Genomic DNA, 20,230 nt, shown 5'->3' on the forward strand with positions numbered 1-20,230 from the left:
CCCAGGCTCAATCCCCACCTCTTGTTAATTTTCATCTCTGCTGTACTGAGCCTTCCTATGTCAATACAGTAAGCTGACAGTTATCAATTCAGGCCTGTGCTATCTTAGTGAGGATCAGTACAACAGAGGGGAAAGCAGGCCTCCCTCAAGGAGATGGTATTGAAACCTGGGATCTTTCTGTTCTATAGTCCCTCCTCACGCTATCTTTTGTCATGTGATAGAGTTATACAGCAAGGAAACATGCCTTTCAGTCTAACTTGTTTGTGCCAATGTCTTGAATGCTTGTAATTCCCAGAAATTTTACTATTTCTGTAACCTCCACCCCTCCCAAATTCCCGCTGTATATTTGAAACCTACTCCGATGCTGACGACTGTCCCTTTGTGTAAATTGCTCCAGTCTCGATGATATGACCAATCTCAATAATCTCATACAATAATCTCATGCACTCAGTACAATAATTCCCATTTCTATAGTTTTGCACGATGCTTACAGTAATGCCGTCTCTGTAAAACCTTCCAGCTATGAGCAAAATACCCACCTGTGTACTTTCCTCAAGCCCCAAGAAAACATGATATCACTGTAACCTCCTGCAGGTCCGATCACACTCCTGCCTCCTGGCCTATAGCACCACACGACCACAGTAACCTTCTCCCAACCCTCCCGACCTCCTTACCGATATGAACACCTCCAGACCCTTTTCAAGCCACAGCAGCACTCCACATCTCTGTTTGCTCGTCCTCTCCCTACAGTCCTCCCAGCACCTCAAACACTCTCCCTTTCTGTAACTCTGCAATTTTGGCAGCATGGTGGCTCAGTGGTGAGCGATGGTACCTCACAGTGCCAGCGACCCAGGTTCGATTCCAGCGTTCGGTGACTGTCTGTCTGTGTGGAGTTTGCACCTTCTCATTGTGTCTGCGTGGGTTTCCTCCAGGTGTTCCAGTTTCCTCCCACAGTCCAAAGATGTGCAGGTCAGGTGAATCGGCCATGCTAAATTGTCCATAGTGTTAGGTGCATTGTCGGAGAGAAGTGGGTCTGGGTGGGTTACTCTTTGGAGAGTTGGTGTGGACTTGTTGGGCCGAAGTACCTGTTCTCATGCTGTATGGAATCTAATCTAAATTCTCCCTCTGCGTTCCATATTACTGCCCCTAAATATATCCATCTATCAATAATCAGCCCCAACCCCTTCAAACCTCCGAGTCTCTGTGAACTTTCACAGCTCCAACATCCCTCCTTAACTGTGTAACCTTTTCCATTCCTGAAACACTCTGAAAATGTGGACATCCTACAAACCTCCCTATCTGGGTAATCCTCTCAGGACCCTGTAAAACCATAAATCTGTGGAACCAGCTCCAAGGCTTGTGACTCTCCCGAGCAGTTTCTACAAGACTTACTATCTATGTAACATCCTCCTGTCACTATCACCCGCCCTGTCAATGTAAGCTCCTCCGGTCTCCCCACCAATCTAATCATCTCCATAACCTTCTCCAGGTCTTACACCCCTATCTGTGTAAACATTACACTCCCCTACAACCATCCCTAAAGCAGAAACTTCCTCCAGTGTCTGCAATACTCCCTATCTGTGTTAGTGTCTCCAGGATCTATTGCTGTTCCTGTCTCTGTAACCTCTGACAGATTGTACAGCTTGCCGGTCCATATTCTTTCCAGAACCTTGGCATCTGACATCAACAAAAGTCTTCATTAACTACAGCCTTCCATATCTATCTTCTTTCCTCAATTCTATACAACTCTCTTAATCCCTGTAAGTAGCACAATTCCATTAAAAAGCCCATGCCTGCGTAAACTGACCCAATCCGACAGTGAGAAGACTCTCCGTCCTTTTGATCACCTGTAATCCCTTCAGATCTCCCTGTATCTTCCCTGACTCCATTGAATACAGCCCATCTCATGTTATAACTCCTCTAACTCATATGTTACTCTGCATCTCTGTGATATTCTTCAGTTACTGCAATTCTCATTCTTTATCTCCAGAGCTTCCAATCCCCCTGATCAATGTAAGGTTATTGATCCCTTGCAGCACCTTTAACACCTGCAGCAGCCACCAACACCTCAATCCATCCTGTCGCTGTAACCTCCTCAAATACTACAGCTCACTGTCTTTGTAATATCTTCCAGTATCTGCAACACTGTCGATTTCTGTAAGCCACTCCAGAACAGCACTCCACATCTCTGTGTAGCTGATAGGAATGCTGTAAACCTGCCTTCCCAGTGCTCAGTAACTCTCTGAACTTCTGCAGCCCTACAACCCTCAGCATCTCTGGCTCCTCCAATCCCTACACTTCTCCCTGGCTGTGTGAACTGATCCAGCCCCTTCAAACCTCCCTAGCTCACTCACTCCTGCAGCTCCAACGCTTGTCCATGTCAGTGTAATTACCAGCGCCAACAATCCTCCCAGTCTCTATAAACTCCTGCAGCTCCAACTACCACCCCTACCTGTGTACTCTCCAGTCCCTCCAATCCTCCCTTTCTCTATTAACTCCTGTAGCTCCAAAACCACCCCATCTGTCTACTCTCCAGTGCATCTGTGTAATCTCTAGTCCCTATATTCCTTCCAATCTTTGTAAATCCTTCAGAACCGATAATCCTGTAACTCTACTTGATATCTTTCAGCCCGATAACCACCTGATCTCAAACCACCGAACTCTGTAACATCCACCAGTCTCTACAGCCCAGCTTTTCTCTGTTAGCTTCTCTGGTAACTGTATTCCCCTTCATCTCCGGTTACAGCTCCTTGCTCAGTGAAACAATGTCTCAGTACCGAATCTGTCAGAACACAAGAATCTTTGGTGTATCAATAAATTTGCCTCATTTTCTAAATTTTAACGACGGCAAGTTCAACCTCTCCACCTCTTCTCATTAATATCCCTCCATTTTGAAGACCAGCCTGGTGAACCTTCTCTGGGCTGCCTCCAATGCAAGGACATTTTCCCTCCAGATAGGGGACCAAACCTGTTCACAGTATTCTCAGTGCAGGCTGACTGGAGTCCTCTATATTTAGTACAAGCCTTCCCTATTTTTATTCACCATTCCCTTTGAAATCAATGCCAGCATTACATTTACCTTCTCTATGTCATGCTGGCCCTGTATGCTACCTTTCTGAGATTTATACACCAGGATTCCCAAGATACTCCATGGTGTAGCTTTCTGCAGTTGATCTGAAACCAAGAGCTGACAGCAATAATCACGAAAGTGCTGGAATGTATGTTAAACGATATGCCAGAAATACTAACTGCACACTTAGAAACTTACGGAATAAGCGCAGTCCATAAGACCATCATATATAGGAGTAAAATTAGACCATTCAATCCATCAGGTCTATTCCACTATTCGATTGTGTATGAATTGTTTCTCAACCCCATTCTCTCACTCCCTGTAACCCTTGATCTCCTTATTCATCCAGAACCTGCTTATCTCTGAGTAAGATACACTGAATCACTTCGCATCCTCAGCCCCATGAGGCAGTGAGTTCCACAGATCCATCACCCTGTGACTGAATAAATTCCTCCACATCTCTATTCAGAAGGGTCGTCCCTTCACTCTGAAGCTGTGCCCTTGGCCCCGAGTCTCTCCTGCTCGTTGAAACATCTTGCCCACGTTCACTCCATCCAGGCCCCTCAGTATTCTGTAAGTTTGAATGAGATTCTGCCACTGCCTCTGAAACTTCATCAAGTGCAGACCCAGAGACTTCACCTGCTCCTCATATGACACAAATTTCATCCCTGAGATCTTTCTTGGAAACCCATTTCTCGTACCCCTTCACATCCTTTGTTCAGACTCTGAACGAATAACGTGTAGAGTGTAGTCCCAACACTGACCCCTGCGGAACTCCTCTCATCACCAGTTCCCATCGTGAAAAAGACCCCTTTCTTCACACTCTCTGTCTTGTGCCAATCAGACAAATCCTCTCTCCATGCTCAGCATGTTGTTCTGACAGGGAAATTTCATTTCACACCCACTGTTGGATTTATTTTTCTGTCTGGCTTTAAACAGCAGAGTTTCACCATTACCTTCCCATCTGTAATTCCCTGGAGAAGGTGGTGGGGAGCTGCCTTCCTGACCCATTGCAGTCCTTTGGGTGTAGGGACAGACACAGTGCTGGGAGGATGGAGTGTGCCTTGGAGGGCACCTTGGAAATGCTGGTGTTCCCATGTACCCGGAGCTCCTGTCCTTCCAGGATATAGTTGTTCCGGGTTTATGAAGTACTGTTGAAAGATACTTCCTGAGTGATCTCAGTGCTACTTGTAGATCTTTTATTCCTTCATTCATGAAGATGAGCTTTGTTGGCTGGGCCAGTATTTATTGTTGATTTGGAGTTGTCCCTGAGAAGGTGATGGGGAGCTGCCTTCCTGAGCCACTGCACCAGCCGTTAGAACTGTTGTTATCCGTGTACCCTCCAGCAGGCGCTACAACACTCCTCATGTCTGTAACTACACACAGACAATGCAGCTCTCCCTTTTATATCTGACATCCTCCCCGACTTATAACTCTTGTAGTTCCTCACAATATCTCACCTCATCCAATCCCATCTGTGCCTGACATCTCTAAAATTTCTTTATTCTTGTTTAAACTTCTGATCACCTCAACTCTATCCCTTTTTAAATTTGTAAACCGTTAAGCTTCTATAACTCTCCACATAACTGTATTCAATGACAGCACAGGTTCCCTTCCTAAATCTCTGTAATTACAATGGTTGTGTGTGCTAAATTGCCACTTTTCATCCTCCTTATCCATCTAAGAACTTCCAGCTCCTCTAATCCCATATTTGGAATGCTCCCATTCTCTGTACCTCCTCCTGTCCTTTTTAGTGTGGAAACAGGCCTTTCAGGCCAACAAGTCCACACCGCCCCACCGAAGCGCAACCCACACCATTCCTCTACATTTACCGCTTACCTAACACTACGGGCAATTTACCATGGCCAATTCACCTGACCTGCACATCTTTGGACTGTGGAAGGAAACTGGAGCACCCGAAGGAAACCCACGCAGACACGGGGAGAACGTGTAAACTCCACACAGTCAGTCACCGGAGGTAGGGAATTGAACCCCGGTCTCTGGCGCTGTGAGGCAGCAGTGCTAACCATTGTGCCACCGTGCCACCATCCTGAGGGTCCTTGAACATCACAAGTGCTCCAAAAGTTTATATTCCGCCCAGTTGCTGCAAGTCTTCTAACTCTGTAACATGTAACAGTCTCCAGTACCTTACACCACTTGCTGGCTGTCAATTTGCATTTGTTGAAGTCGACACATTTCTGTCAGCAGCGCAGAAAAAGCCTTTTAGACTCTACAAAGCACCGTCATGAACAAGCCACTATCTCTCTAATTCCTTTGCCTTCTTCAATGTCTGAAACTCTCACTGTATCTTCCAGTAAACTTCTTTAGTTGCTGCAGGTCTGCCTAGCTCCCCAGATAACCTGTTCCATCCCATACAGCTCGCTCAGTCACTGTAACACCCTCTGCTCTGTCTAATCCTCCCCTTCCCCACTGTCCTCCAGGCACAACAGCAATCCTATAAGAGACCAGTGCGGAATGGGATGTTATAAACCTCAGCTGAGGCTTGAGGCCTACCATTACCTGGGAGTCACAAATGGAGAGAACCTGAGAGAGAGCAGCACAAACCTGGAGAATATACATCCGCAACGAGGATCGAGGCCGACTGGGACTTGGAGTTGGAGAAACAGCAGAGCAGGAGCCTCGAAATCAGCACCGAATCACAGAGGGAGTGATAATGTGACAGAACAACTTGGAGCAGGAGCATGAGGCTAACTCACACCTGGGAATTACAGAGGCAGCAAAGTGGGAGGATATAAATCAACACTGAGGATCAAGGCCTAATCGTGCCTGGGAGTCACAGAGACGGTGACCCTGTGGGGAGCAGAGTGGAGTGGGAGCTGGAGGATTACACGTACCTGGGAGTCACAGAGTCGGTGACCCTGTGAGGGAGCAGAGTGGAGTGGGAGCTGGAGGATTACACATACCTGGGAGTCACAGAGATGGTGACCCTGTGAGGGAGCAGAGTGGAGTGGGAGCTGGAGGATTACACGTCCCTGGGAGTCACAGAGACGGTGACCCTGTGAGGGAGCAGGGTGGAGTGGGAGCTGGAGGATTACACGTCCCTGGGAGTCACAGAGATGGTGACCCTGTGAGGGAGCAGAGTGGAGTGGGAGCTGGAGGATTACACGACCCTGGGAGTCACAGAGACGGTGACCCTGTGAGGGAGCAGGGTGGAGTGGGAGCTGGAGGATTACACGTCCCTGGGAGTCACAGAGATGGTGACCCTGTGAGGGAGCAGGGTGGAGTGGGAGCTGGAGGATTACACGTCCCTGGGAGTCACAGAGATAACTTTCTGCTGCTGGAACCTGCCTGCACTGAGTTTGAAAGAAGTGCAAGAGCCATCACAGAAAAATCTGCAAGTTCATTGGCTGATAAATACACCGGTATTAGCAACTGTCAGTTAATTGCTGTAAGTTAGCAATTTTTTTTTTAACTTCTGAAATAAGGGTTGAGCACAGAAATAAGAGGGAGAAGTGAAATTGTGAGCCAATAATCAATTCAACGTTTGGGAGAAGATTTGTAGCTCGGGTACTCGTTGTTGTGGTTCTGTTTTAGGTGGGTGAGAGTGTGACTGGAACGATGGTGTAGCAGGAAGGGCTTCAGCTTCCTGGGACATTGGGACTGGTCCTGTGGAAGGCAGCAACTGGACAGGCTGGATGGGCTAACGTGACAGAGCTGGGACTGAATTCATTGTGGGCTGTGTGGGAGGGATTGAAAATAACTTCATGTGTGCTTCGGATCCAAAAAGGAATAGTAGAGGAGACTACCAGGATTCTCAAAATAATGGGAGCTACAGTTGGTACTAATTTACAGCAACAAGTTAATTACTGGAAGATGGAGTAAGAAAGGAAGCCTTAATCTGACGTACTCTGCATGAACATAATACTCGGAAAGTAGGGAGTTCCAGATGTAGATTAGTATGTGGAAATCTGATGCACTGATCACCGAGAGCTGGCTCAAGGAATGGCAGAACTGTGTGTTAAATATTGCTGGGTATAAAGGATTCCAAAATGATAGAAGGGAAGGGAAAGAATGAAGGTAGAAGTATTGGTTTAGATTAGCATTAGTTAGGGCGTCCAAGAGAAAGAGGATCTGTCCAAGGACAGAATTTGGCTGGAGCTACACAACAAAAAGTATGCAATTAAACTGTCAGGTACAGTCTGTCTGCCAGGAACCAAAGAAATGATGGAGACAATAAATACGCTGGGTCATTTGAGAGCGATGACAATACTACAGATTAGTTATACTGAGAAAATTAATGTTTCCAGATGTAGACAGAGATACTGGTGGTGAAAGGTCATGAGGGTCAAGTGTTCCTGGATTACATGGAGGAGAGCTCACTGCAGGAGTATGTATCCAACCCAAGAGAGCATGTACTATTGGACCTGGTCCTTGGGAAAGAGGTGGGACAAGTGGATTCAGTGTCAGTAGGGGATGGTTTTGGGGCGCAGCAATCATTTTATTGTAAAGTTCAGGATAGTGGTAGAGAATGAAATGCAATAATTGAGAGTGAGAAACATTAGTTGACTGACAGCAGTCTTCAATGTGGCAAGAATGAAGCTGGGAACTTTTCAACAAGGCCAGTGAAATGGTAGCTTTAAATAGTGTGAACCAGATCAGATGGAGATGGGGCTGTAGTGTGACCACGACAGACCTGGATAATCAAATCTTTTCCCCATTTCTACAGGAAGGATAAACAGGCCAACACAGTGATGTAGCAATGTGTATAAAGGATGGGACCAGTATTATTGTGATGCTCATCAATTTATACACTGCTCCTCTCTGCCCTAACCCCTCATCCTTGCGTATTAATCCTTATTTATTAATAAATTGGTCACCATTGCAAACTTCGGAAAATAGCACAGTATAGAGGAGATACGTCTGTCCACTGTCTGCATTGCACAAGATGTAACGTTGTTTTTTAAAGCCCAAGTTCTGTCTCCCCAGACAGTGTAGCACTTCAGGTGCAGATCCTGACACCTTTTTAAAATGGTTTGAGAGTTTCTGCCTCTACTCCGCTTCCATGTGTCACTCCCAGATCCCGACCATACTCTGGGTGAAATCACAACTTTCCTCATCACGTCTCTACTATTTCAACCACATACATTAAGTTTTCGCCACAGGTAACTGAGCTCTCCAACAGGAACAAGGTATTCTCTCCCTTTCTATCCAGACTCCTGACATTATGTGCACCCCAATCAAATCTCCTCTCAGTATCCTCCATTTTCAATCTTTCCCCATAACTGCACTTCCACTGTCACAGGGTAACGGATCTCCTCTATTCTCTTTCCAGTCCAGCCTACTTCATTTACCTGCCCTCACTGACCATACTCTCATTTATTGTTTATTCCTCTCTCTTGTTGATGTCCCCAAATGCCTTGCCTTGCACTTCTCTGGGTTATTTGCTCCATTCCCCTGGATCCGAGAGTTTCTGTTTTTAAACAGTCTGCCATGGGATCTCTCGTCAAATCCAAGAAATTCACATGCAGTTACAGGTTAGTGCCTCAAACCGACACAGTCAGATTAATTACACACAATCTTCCTTGCACAAATCCAGACCGACTGTCCTTGAGGCCCTGGGACTTCCTCAGTGACCGTTTATCCACTGTCTCAGAATTCCAGCCGCGACCTATTCAGTCAGTCCCTTGCTCTACATTAAACAAAGTTGGGTATTAGCCATTCTCCAGGCCTCCAGCACCATCCCTGCATTCGGTGAGGATTGGATAATGTAGGTAACTATAAGGCCGGGAATTTTCCCTGGCTTCTTTTAACAGTCTGGAACATTGCGTTGCCTCTTTCTAAGGATTTAAATCTTCTGTATATTTGTCCGCTCCAAGTTTGTTGCTCCCAATATTTCATCCCTATTTTGATCCAGACAGAAAAAGGCCTAACCCATCTTATGATTGGTCAAGTCTCATTTTAATCGGGTTTTATGGAGGGTTTCTCTCCACAAGGTGAATTGCATTTTCTCATGATACCATCCCCAATCTGTCTGATTAACTACTCTCCCTGCCCGCGTGGTCTTCCTCTCATCTGACACTAACACAATGATTTTTCCCCTTTGTCATAACAACTGCCCTCTGCCTGAATATCCCAGAATGCACCGGCCTCCCTGTTTCCAAAAGCCATTTTTAAAAAGTAATTTTACTCTTGGATTGTGAATCTGAAACTGCCCTGGACATGGCAGAGGGGGTAAAACTGGGGCCTCACTTTGTGGCCAAGCCCTGAGTTTCTGGTGGATGGCATGGTGCAGGAGAGGGACATTATCTTCCTAAAGGGCTGGCAGGGGAAGCTATGACACCAGACCCTGCTAGCTTCGTCCGAGGCTAGCCCCCTAGGTCAGTGAGGTACCAGCCTTCTGCGTGCATACCCAGCAGTATAGGAAGGAGGTCAGTGACCTTCTCCACTCCACCAGGGTAAGTGCCACCATCTGAAATTTGTGACCTCACCCTCACTCTCTCTCTCTGTTACTGCACCCACCTCTCAGCAAGGCTCATTTTCTCCCACCCTCACTGAATGCAGCACCTTCTCTCAGTCTCTCTGTAATCTCTTCTCTGCCCCTCTGCCCAACTCTGCCTGGTGTCTGTGCTGCCCCCTCACTCACTCAGAACACCTCGACACCTCTCCCCCAGTAGTGCCAGCACTAACAGCTGTACCAACCACTTCCATTTCACTAATCCTACTTGGTAATTCTCACATTCCGGAAGGAACCATCCCACACTAGGGCACAAAGAGCGAAGAGGGATATGGGGCAGCCTAACAGTCAACTCCTCACCCCCTCACAGGGGAAGGATCCTGACCCTAACAACCATGAGAGGCTGACTGACCGTGTCCAAGCTCCCGAACTGGGATCTGAGACTCCCCCTGACTCACTGTGCTGGGCACCATGACTGACCATGTCCAAGCTCCTGTACTGGGATCTGAGACTCCCCCTGACTCACTGTGCTGGGCACCGTGACCGACCATGTCCAAGCTCCTGCACTGGGATCTGAGACTCCCCCTGACTCACTGTGCTGGGCACCGTGACTGACTGTGTCCGAGCTCCCGGACAGGGATCTGAGACTCCCCCTGTCTCACTGTGCTGGGCACCGCGACTGACCATGTCCAAGCTCCCAGACTGGGACCTGAGACTCCCCCTGACTCACTGTGGTGGGCACCGTGACTGACCGTGTCCAAGCTCCTGGACTGGGATCTGAGACTCCCCCTGACTCACTGTGCTGGGCACCGTGACTGACCGTGTCCAAGCTCCCGGACTGGGATCTGAGACTCCCCCTGACTCACTGTGCTGGGCACCGTGACTGACCGTGTCCAATCTCCCAGACTGGGATCTGAGACTCCCCCTGACTCATTGTGCTGGACACCGTGACTGACCGTGTCCGAGCTCCCAGACTGGGATCTGAGACTCCCCCTGACTCACTGTGCTGGGCACCGTGACTGACCGTGTCCAAGCTCCCGGACTGGGATCTGAGACTCCCCCTGACTCACTGTGCTGGGCACCGTGACTGACCGTGTCCAATCTCCCAGACTGGGATCTGAGACTCCCCCTGACTCATTGTGCTGGACACCGTGACTGACCGTGTCCAAGCTCCCGGACTGGGATCTGAGACTCCCCCTGACTCACTGTGCTGGGCACCGTGACTGACCGTGTCCAATCTCCCAGACTGGGATCTGAGACTCCCCCTGACTCATTGTGCTGGACACCGTGACTGACCGTGTCCAAGCTCCCGGACTGGGATCTGAGACTCCCCCTGACTCATTGTGCTGGGCACCGTGACTGACCGTGTCCAAGCTCCCGGACTGGGATCTGAGACTCCCCCTGACTCACTGTGCTGGGCACCGTGACTGACTGTGGACAATGATATCAAGCTTCCTGGGTTTGTGTATCTGCTAAACACTAAGACAACACAGCAGATGAGTGAGCCTGGTAGATGTAGCTGAGGAGAAACGCTGCTAAAGGCAGTGTAAGGCAAGGCAATAATTCTGTGAGCATTCAAGTCAGTTCAAAGTGAATGTGTACAAACATGGATTGAGCAACCCAGAGAGACAGCCCATGAGCGGGGTGGGTGTCCCTGAGTACAGTGCCCTTGCAGCAGGATTGTGTGTGTACAAACACGGAGTGAGCAGCCCAGAGGGACAGACCATGAGCTGGGTGTGTGTCCCTGAGCACAGCGTCCTTGTAGCAGCATTGCAATGAGAGTTGTCAGTGCACCTTGAGCTGCAGCATTGAAGTACAGAAGCGTACTGTCGGTGGGTCGGAGATATACTGGGATGGCATGGTGAAGCTGGCATGTGTCAGATGCCAGCATTGGTGGGTGTGGAGTACATGCAGCTTCTGTCAGTGCAGTGTCCCCGGAGACGTTGGTGTCCAAGACAGAAGTCTGCAGGAGCGAGGGTCAAGGTGGCTTCACCAGGTACCAGCTCTGACATTCATGTCAAATTCTCAATATTCAGTTTCCCCACATTGGGAAACGATCTGAAGCTGCAAGATGATGAGGGGAGGGATCCACAATAATGTGGCTGTTGATCATCAGTAATCATTCAGTGAGCATCTCGCCACTCCCGTGCTCAAATCTTGTCTTAAAGAACAGTCCAGCACAGGAACAGGCCCTTCAGCCCAGCAAGCCCGCATTGATACAGGATGACCTTCTAAAGTTAAAACAAAAGTCTTTGCTCCAATACCCTCTATGTCATTCTGTTCCCTACTTACTCATACTTGTGCCAAGATCCCTCTTAAACCTTGCTGTATTGGCTTCTTCCCCTCTATCAGTGCATTTCAGGCACTTTCACATTCTGTCTGGAACAGCAAAAAAAAAACCCTAACCTATCGCATCGCCTTAACTTTCTCCCTTTTATCTAAAACCTATGGTCCTGAGTAATTGATATTTGTACTCTGGGTGGGGGGTGGTGAGGGGAAGCCTCTAGCTGTCCTTCTATCTATGCCTCTGATGATTTTGTAAATATCTACCAGGTAGCCCCATAGTCAATGATGCCCAGGTGCAAATAAACCATGTGTGTTCAATTTCTCCTTCTGGGTAATACCCTCCAAACCAGACAACATGCTGGTAAAACCTTTCCATACCCTCTCCAACACTTCAGCATCGTGTGGCAACTAGTACTGAGCACATAATTCTAAATGTAACTCAAACTAAGTTTCTCTACAGCAGCAATATGACCTGTTAGTTTTCATACTGCATGCTCTGATGCTTGTCTGCAAGTTTGCCGTCAGTCTTCTTGATCACCCTCTCCACCCGTGTTACCACTTTCAGGGAACTGTGGAGCTGTACACCAAGATCCTGCGGATGTTGATGCAATCAATAGTTTTTCCATCCACTTTATACTTTAGACCTTCTAAAATGTATCACGTCACAACTGTCCAGATAAAGTTACATCAGTGTTTTCTCTGTCCAAGTCTGTAGCTGACCTATATCCTGCTGTATTATCTGGTACTCATCCACCCAATATGCAACTCCGCCAATCTATTTACAGATCTCCAGTCACAAAAACACTGTTCCACCACTACTCTGTCTTCTATGACCAAGCAGTTCTCTATCCATCTTACTAACTGACCGCTGATCCCAGTTCACTTCACCTTCTTCATGAGCCTGCCATAAGGAACCATATCAAAGGACTTGCTAAGGTCCAATTGGCCAACATTCAGCCCCGCGCCCTCATCAATCAATTTTGTCACTTCCTCAAAACATTCAATTAATTTTGTGAGACATGATCCTCCCCACGCAACTGCGTTGCCTGTTGCTAGTAAGTCCATACTAGAGTGCTGTTGGAGCTGCACTCATTCAGACAATTGATTATTCTATCATATTCGTGACTTGAACCTTGCAGAGTAGATTAGATTCCTGACAGTGTGGAAACAGGCCCTTTGGCCTAACCAGTCCACATCAACCCTTTGAAGAGTAACCCACGCACACCCAATTCCCTCTGACTAAAACACTTAAATAATTAGCATGGCCAATTCACCTGGCCTGTGGGAGGTAACCCATGCAGACACGGGGGGAATGTGCAAACTCCACACAGACGGTCGCCTGAGGCCAGAATCGAACCCAGGACCTTGGCGCTGTGAGCCACCATGCCACTCTTGATGGTTCCCGTAGAGTGGGACATACGATGGGCCGTGATGGTTACTGTACAGTGGGAGGTCTGTCTAGCTGTGAGGTTGAAGAGTGAATGAGCTGTACAGAGTATGATTCTGCTGCTGCCGATGGCCCTCTGCACCTCAAGGCTGCATCATCATTAATTATCCAATCTGTTTACAGTCTGTCCCATTCAGTACTCAACGGGCTACATATCATGGTGAGGAGGGTCTGCCAAATGTGAAGATAGCCCTTGCTCCCCATTGTGGAGTGACCATTCTTACTGATGTTTGAAATGGAGAGGTGTATCTGCGGCAGGCAGATCGGTGACGATGTGATCAATTATATGTTTCCCTTTTATTGATTCCACCATAACCTGCCACAGAGCAGTCTAGTAGCCACAGGACCCAGCATCAATGCTGAGCACTATCATTGGATTAGATTCCATACAGAATGGGAACTGGCCCTTCGGCCCAACCAGTCCACACTGACCCTCCGAGGAGTAACACACGCCTCTCTGAGTAATGCATGAACACTTTGGGCAGTTTACCATGACCAATTCACCAGAGCTGCACAGCTTTGGATTGTGGGAGGAAACCCACGCAGACACAGGGAGAATGTGCAAACTCCACACAGGCAGTTGCCCGAGGCTGGAATCAAAGCTGGGACCCTGGTGCTATAAGGCAGCAGTGCGAACCACTGAGCCACCATGCCACCCTATATTGACGATATACCAAGGAGCTGTCCCCCTCTGCCTGGCTGTGTCCTGTCAGTGGGACAGAACCTACCAACGAGGGTGGTGATGTTGCCTGGGACATAGTCCTGTTCACAGAATCCTGCTTTACAGACAAAATCTGACTGTTGCTGATTAGTTCATGGGAAATATATAACAGGTCACTTTCACATTTTCTGTAATGAAGAGTTAATATCACTTTATTTCTTGCATATTTTAAAATAAACCAAACATCATTATTTTTCAGTTGAGAACTGTTGAAGTGAACAATAATTGAATTACCAGAGCGCACACCGAACTATTACACAATTCAGTGACTGTAGTAAACAGCCGATTCATGTTCAGATCAGTGAACACACCATCTCGCAGGCAGCAAAGCTGTTGAAAATGACTTTGAGGAAAAGCCTGAATTCAGACACAGTGTTATTGGGCCTCACCACGACCTCCAAAACACTGACCATCTCCAAACTCTGTCCAGAGAGCTCCCAAACTGGAGCTGGGCAGTTACTCGCACAATCCCTCACAATAGACTGGTTAGAGACATAACTGAACAACGGGGAGATGTGTGTGGTTCAGACTGGTCAATGGACTAGCACATGGCGCTGGTCCAGACGCAGTTCAATATTGATAACAATGACCTGTAAACAGCCATATCTTGCAAGTATATCTCTTCTTGTGTGCCACCTAAACTCTGTAATTCTGTACCTTGGACCCGATCCTGAAGGACTGTGTTATAAAGGTGATGGACTCCTGCAGCACATGGCATCTGACATTGAATCCCTCATAAACCATATCCAGTGTATGTTAGCTCCACAATGTCAGTATCGAAACAGAATTGTGCAGCTCCATTGATGGCCAGTGTGATCCCAGCCCAATGACCTTGTGTTTTACTTGAGCTGGTTATTTCTGTGTAAGTGTTTGCAGCATTGTTCTCACCATTAACAGCCATTGAGTAAAGTCTCTTTCCTGAAGGTCCGATAGCCTTTCATAATACCAACTTTTAGATTGTCCAATAAGCACAAAATACAACCATTTATTCAATACACTGTTATAACAACAATGTGATGAAAACTCACAGTAAATTGAAATGATGAGTCTCATTGCCACACCCAAGACCAAATTGTTATTAAGTACAACGACTTTGAAAATATACAATTATTTTCCCTTGTATTAATATTGTTAACTAATAGTCGATTCTCCTGCTCCTCAGATGCTGCCTGAACATCTGAGGTTTTTTTTTTCAGAACCACACTTTTTGACTCTTATCTCCAGTATCTCCAGTCCTCACTTTCTCCCTGCTAATATTTACTCATAATCATTTTCGTGGCAACAATATCACTGTGTTTAAACATGTTCCAGTCAAATATGAGTACGTTTTCAGTTGCTTCTGTCTATCTCAGAGCTCAGTAATGTGGGATGACAATGCCGTGTCTGTGGTGCTCAGTATGTAGGCCATGCCTCTGAGAGACTGACAGATTGTTTCAAAACATCATATCCCTTCAGCTGTTCACAACAAGCAAGGTACTGTCTGGACCAAACAGCCTGAACTCACAAAACCCACCATTGAACAGGTCTAGAAATTTTTTTTATATGTTAATTTATTCATGAAATGTGATTGGAACGGCATTTATTGATAGATAGGGAACTTGAAACAGTGACACTGAAGGAATGGCAATATGCTTCCCAATCAGGATGGTAGATGGCTTGGAACAGAAGCGAACATGGTGCAGGTCCCGTGTATCAGCTTCCCTTGTCCATTTCGATGGTCGGGGGTTCAGAGGTACGTTGTAAGGAGCCATGGTAAATTTCTGCACAGCACCTTGTAGATGGCAGGTATTGCTGCTACTGAGTGTCAGTGGATGAGGGGTGAAGCTGCACTCACCTGGCAAATGGAAGTATTCAATCACACACACATTCAACATGTGTCTTAGCAATAGGGGACAGGCTTTCGGAAATTTTGGGGTGAGTAATTCCTGCAGAATTTCGAGCCCCTGACACATTCTTGTAGCCAATATGCGTCAAAAAGTGGCGCTGGAAAAGGAAAAACAGGTCAGGCAGCATCTGAGGTACAGGAGAGTCAATGCTTCAGCATAAGCCCTTCACAGAAATGGATAATGAAATCATATGGTCAGTCCAGTTCAGGTTAACGGTAATCTCCGCGATATTGCATTTTGTGTGTTCAGTGATGGTGGTGGCATTAAACGTTAGTGGATGTGGTTCAATTTTCCATTGTTAGAAGTAATCGTTGTCTGGCACACGAGTAATGGAAATGGTATTGTCATTTTTCCAGGTCATGTTCCATTTGGATAAGGACTGCTTCAGTATGTGAGTAAATCACGAATGGTGTTGAACATTGCATAATCATTGGCAAACATCCCCACTTGTGATTTTTCAGCCATTTATGAAGCAGCTGAAAATTATTGGGCCTAGGGCAGAGAGCACTCTTACTGCTCACTGATGCTGTCCCTCTCTCTGAGTTAGGAAGCTTGCTTCTAGTTCCACCTGCTCCAGAGGTGTCTAACAACATATCTGAATGGAATAATATTACAATATCTAACCCAAGGAGCTGAGTGAGGACTTGGTTAGGTCAATCAGTTGGACGGCTAGTTTGTAATGCAGGTTAATACTAACACTGTGGGTTCAATGCTGCACTGACTGAGGTGACTGAAAAGGGCTGTCCAACCCAACATCTCCCTTACTTGAGGCATAATGAATGTCCAGTTAAACTACCCCAGTCATCTTTGTCTAACGAGAGAGCAACCCTATCATGCTGGAAGAGTATGGTACCTTATTTTCTATTTCTTATCTACAGGCTAACTCAATCATCAACACAGGGAAACTGCTGCGGAGCTGTCCTGGAGCTGAGATGGCTGCTCTCCTCCAACTCCAACCCCAACCACCTTCCTTTGTACCAGGTATAACTTCAGCCAGTGCAAATGATTCCTATTTGCTCCAGTTTTGCAGTTAATCCTGGATATGACACTTGGTCAAATGTAGTTATGATGATGTTAAGTGCAGTCACTGTTGCCTCACCTCTAGAATTCAGCTGCGTGGTCTCTTGTTGTACATCGTTAAACCAAGGCTTCAATGAGCCCGAGGGTTGAGAGCCCAATCTGAGCTTCAGTGAGCTGGTTGGTGCTGAGGAAATGTTGCTTGATCCCACTGTGGGTGACATCTTCCATCCCTTTAATAATGATAGAGATGAGAGCAATGGGGCAGTCAATGATTGTCTGATGGTTTGTCTGTGTGTGTAAAGGACATACCCGGACAGTTTCCCACATTGACAGGTTGATGCCAGTGCTGTATCCCTGCAGGAACTGCTTGAATGTAATGTTCTCAGGGCCCACAGACTTTGCATTCCCCATCCCTCCAGCCGTTTGGAATTACCACACACAGTGAATCGAATTAGCTGAAGACTGCCATCTGGAGGAGACTAAAATAGATCATCCTATCGATACTTCGTCTGAACACTGTTCTGGTCATTTTAGCCTTAGCTTTTCTATTGTTGTGTTGGGTTCTTCGGTCACTGAGGAAGGTGATATGTGGGGATCCTCCTCCTCCAGTGAGTTGTTTGATTGACACCACCATTTAACCTGACTGCATGTGACAGGACTGCGGAGATTAGGTCAGATTTGTTGGTTAGATCTGTCTGTCACTAGCTGTTTATGCTATTTGGTGAGTAAGTGGTCCTGTTTGGTAACGTTACCTCATTTTGAGGTGTACCTAGTGTTGCTCTTGGCCAGCCCTCCTGTATTCTTCATTGAACAAGGGTTTATCCTCTGGCCTGATGGTCAGGATAAAGTGGACCATATGCCAGGTAGTGAAGTGGAAATTGTGCTCGAGTACTATTCTGCTGCTGTTGGTAATGACCCGAATCACCTCATGCAGGCCAGTGCTGAGTTCTAGATCTCTTCGAAATCTGTCCCGTTTAGCATGGGCATAGTATCTCTCACATGTGCGCTCATGTATATAGACACACACACACACACACACACACACACACACACACACACACACACACACACACACACACACACACACACACACACACACACAATGAGTCTGTCTCCAGAAATGCTGTGTGCGGTAGTCATTGTTCCCAATATGGCCATCGATCAATGTCTCTGCAGCCGTGGTGAAGATGAGGTCAAGTGTGTTTCTCCCTGTCAGTCGTTCCCTCCCCACCTGGTGCAGACCCAGTCTCGCAGCTATGTACTTTTGGACATGCCCATCTCGATCAGGAATGCTGCTGCTGAGCCCCTCTTGGTGGTGATTTTGAAATAGCCCACCCAGTATACATTCTCCAGCTCATTCACTCTGTTCAATGCAGATGGACACTGATCCATCAGCTGAAGGAAGGGAGTCAGCAGGGGGTTTCCGTGTCTGTGTTTGATCTGACACGTGAGGCTTCGTTATGTCAAATTGTTGCTTGAGGAGTCTGTAAAACGCCTCTCCCAAATTTAGCCCTAGCCCCCAGACGTTAGGAAGGAGGGATTTCTAATGTCTGCATGGCTTTTACTTTTCTATCACTATCAATCGAAGGGCCTCTTCTGTGCTGTATGACACCCACTCTATGACTCTTGTGATTGGACAGTCCAAAGTCTCACTTATTCAGTCCCTCCCAGTGCCTTGTCTATTCCACAGATTTCTACAATATTTTCTCTATTAAGACATTGCACAATTCCATCTTTAAACTATCTATGTGTATCTCTGTATCTTTCCCTGTCATCTCCCTCCAGCTGCGACATCGATATGGATATCAGTAACCCTCCATATCACTACAACCTGTATATCATACTACAGCCCCACCTATCGCTGTAAACTCTGCCAGCCCCTACACCCCTCCCTATCTCTCTAAACTCCAGCTGCTTCACCATTCCCCATATCCTGTGAATGAGTTCAAAAATATCTCACTCATCTATTACAGCATGCACAGGGCACACTATTTCTGTAATACCTCCAGTCTTGCTTTCCTTTCTCTGTAACATCTCGCACCTTGCTTTCCTATCTCTGTTAAATTTCCAGCCTTGCTTTCCTATCATGGAACTTCTCCAGTCTTGCTTTGCTATCTCTGTAACATCTCCAGCCTTGCTTTCCTCTCTCTGTAACATCTCCAGTCTTGCTTTGCTATCTCTGTAACATCTCCAGCCTTGCTTTCCTCTCTCTGTAACATCTCCAGCCTTGCTTTCCTCTCTATGTCACATCTCCAGTCTTGCTTTGCTATCTCTGTAACATCTCCAGCCTTGCTTTCCTCTCTCTGTAACATCTCCAGCCTTGCTTTCCTCTCTCTGTAACATCTCCAGCCTGCTTTCCTCTCTCTGTAACATCTCCAGCCTTGCTTTCCTCTCTCTGTAACATCTCCAGCCTTGCTTTCCTCTCTATGTCACATCTCCAGTCTTGCTTTGCTATCTCTGTAACATCTCCAGCCTTGCTTTCCTCTCTCTGTAACATCTCCAGCCTTGCTTTCCTCTCTCTGTAACATCTCCAGCCTTGCTTTCCTCTCTATGTCACATCTCCAGTCTTGCTTTGCTATCTCTGTAACATCTCCAGCCTTGCTTTCCTCTCTCTGTAACATCTCCAGCCTTGCTTTCCTCTCTCTGTAACATCTCCAGCCTGCTTTCCTCTCTCTGTAACATCTGCAAACTTGCTTTCCTCTCTCTGTAACATCTCCAGCCTTGCTTTCCTCTCTCTGTAACATCTCCAGCCTTGCTTTGCTATCTCTGTAACATCTCCAGCCTTTCTTTCCTATCTCTGTATTGAGCTCTTTGTCAGGAAGGGATTGGTGCATTCCTTTTTCTTTGATTCCATGATTCGCAGGACGTCGGGAACCGTACTTGCTTAGGAAGGCAGCACTGCATGTGGCACTGAAATGGAAAGCAGTCAATCAGTTGGTTGGACAGTGTGTAGACAAGTTGAGGGGAAGTACAGACTGATTGAAGTACAAACATAATGATAGCTAAACCCCTGGGTCAGATGGGGTATACCCTAGGTTACTCCAGGAAATGATGGAAGAGATTAATGTGCCTTTGGTGATAATCTTTGCATCCTCGCTATCAACTGGGGTAGTGCCAGATAATAAGAGAGTGGCAAATGTTATTCCCTTGTTCAGGGAAGGGAATAGGGATAACCATGGGAATGATAGAACAGTCAGTCTTACACCAGTGGTGGGCAAAGTATTGGATACTATTCTGAGAGACAGGATTTACCATTCCTTAGAAAACGATAGTTTGATCAGCGATAGTCAGCATGTTTTTTTGAGGAGCAGGTCATGCCTCACAAATCTTATTGAATTCTTTCAATATGTGAAAATAAATGTTGATGAAGGTAGACCAGTAGATG

Source organism: Chiloscyllium punctatum, chromosome 6 (genome assembly GCF_047496795.1).
Source record: "Chiloscyllium punctatum isolate Juve2018m chromosome 6, sChiPun1.3, whole genome shotgun sequence".
Classification (NCBI taxonomy): Eukaryota; Metazoa; Chordata; class Chondrichthyes; order Orectolobiformes; family Hemiscylliidae; genus Chiloscyllium; species Chiloscyllium punctatum.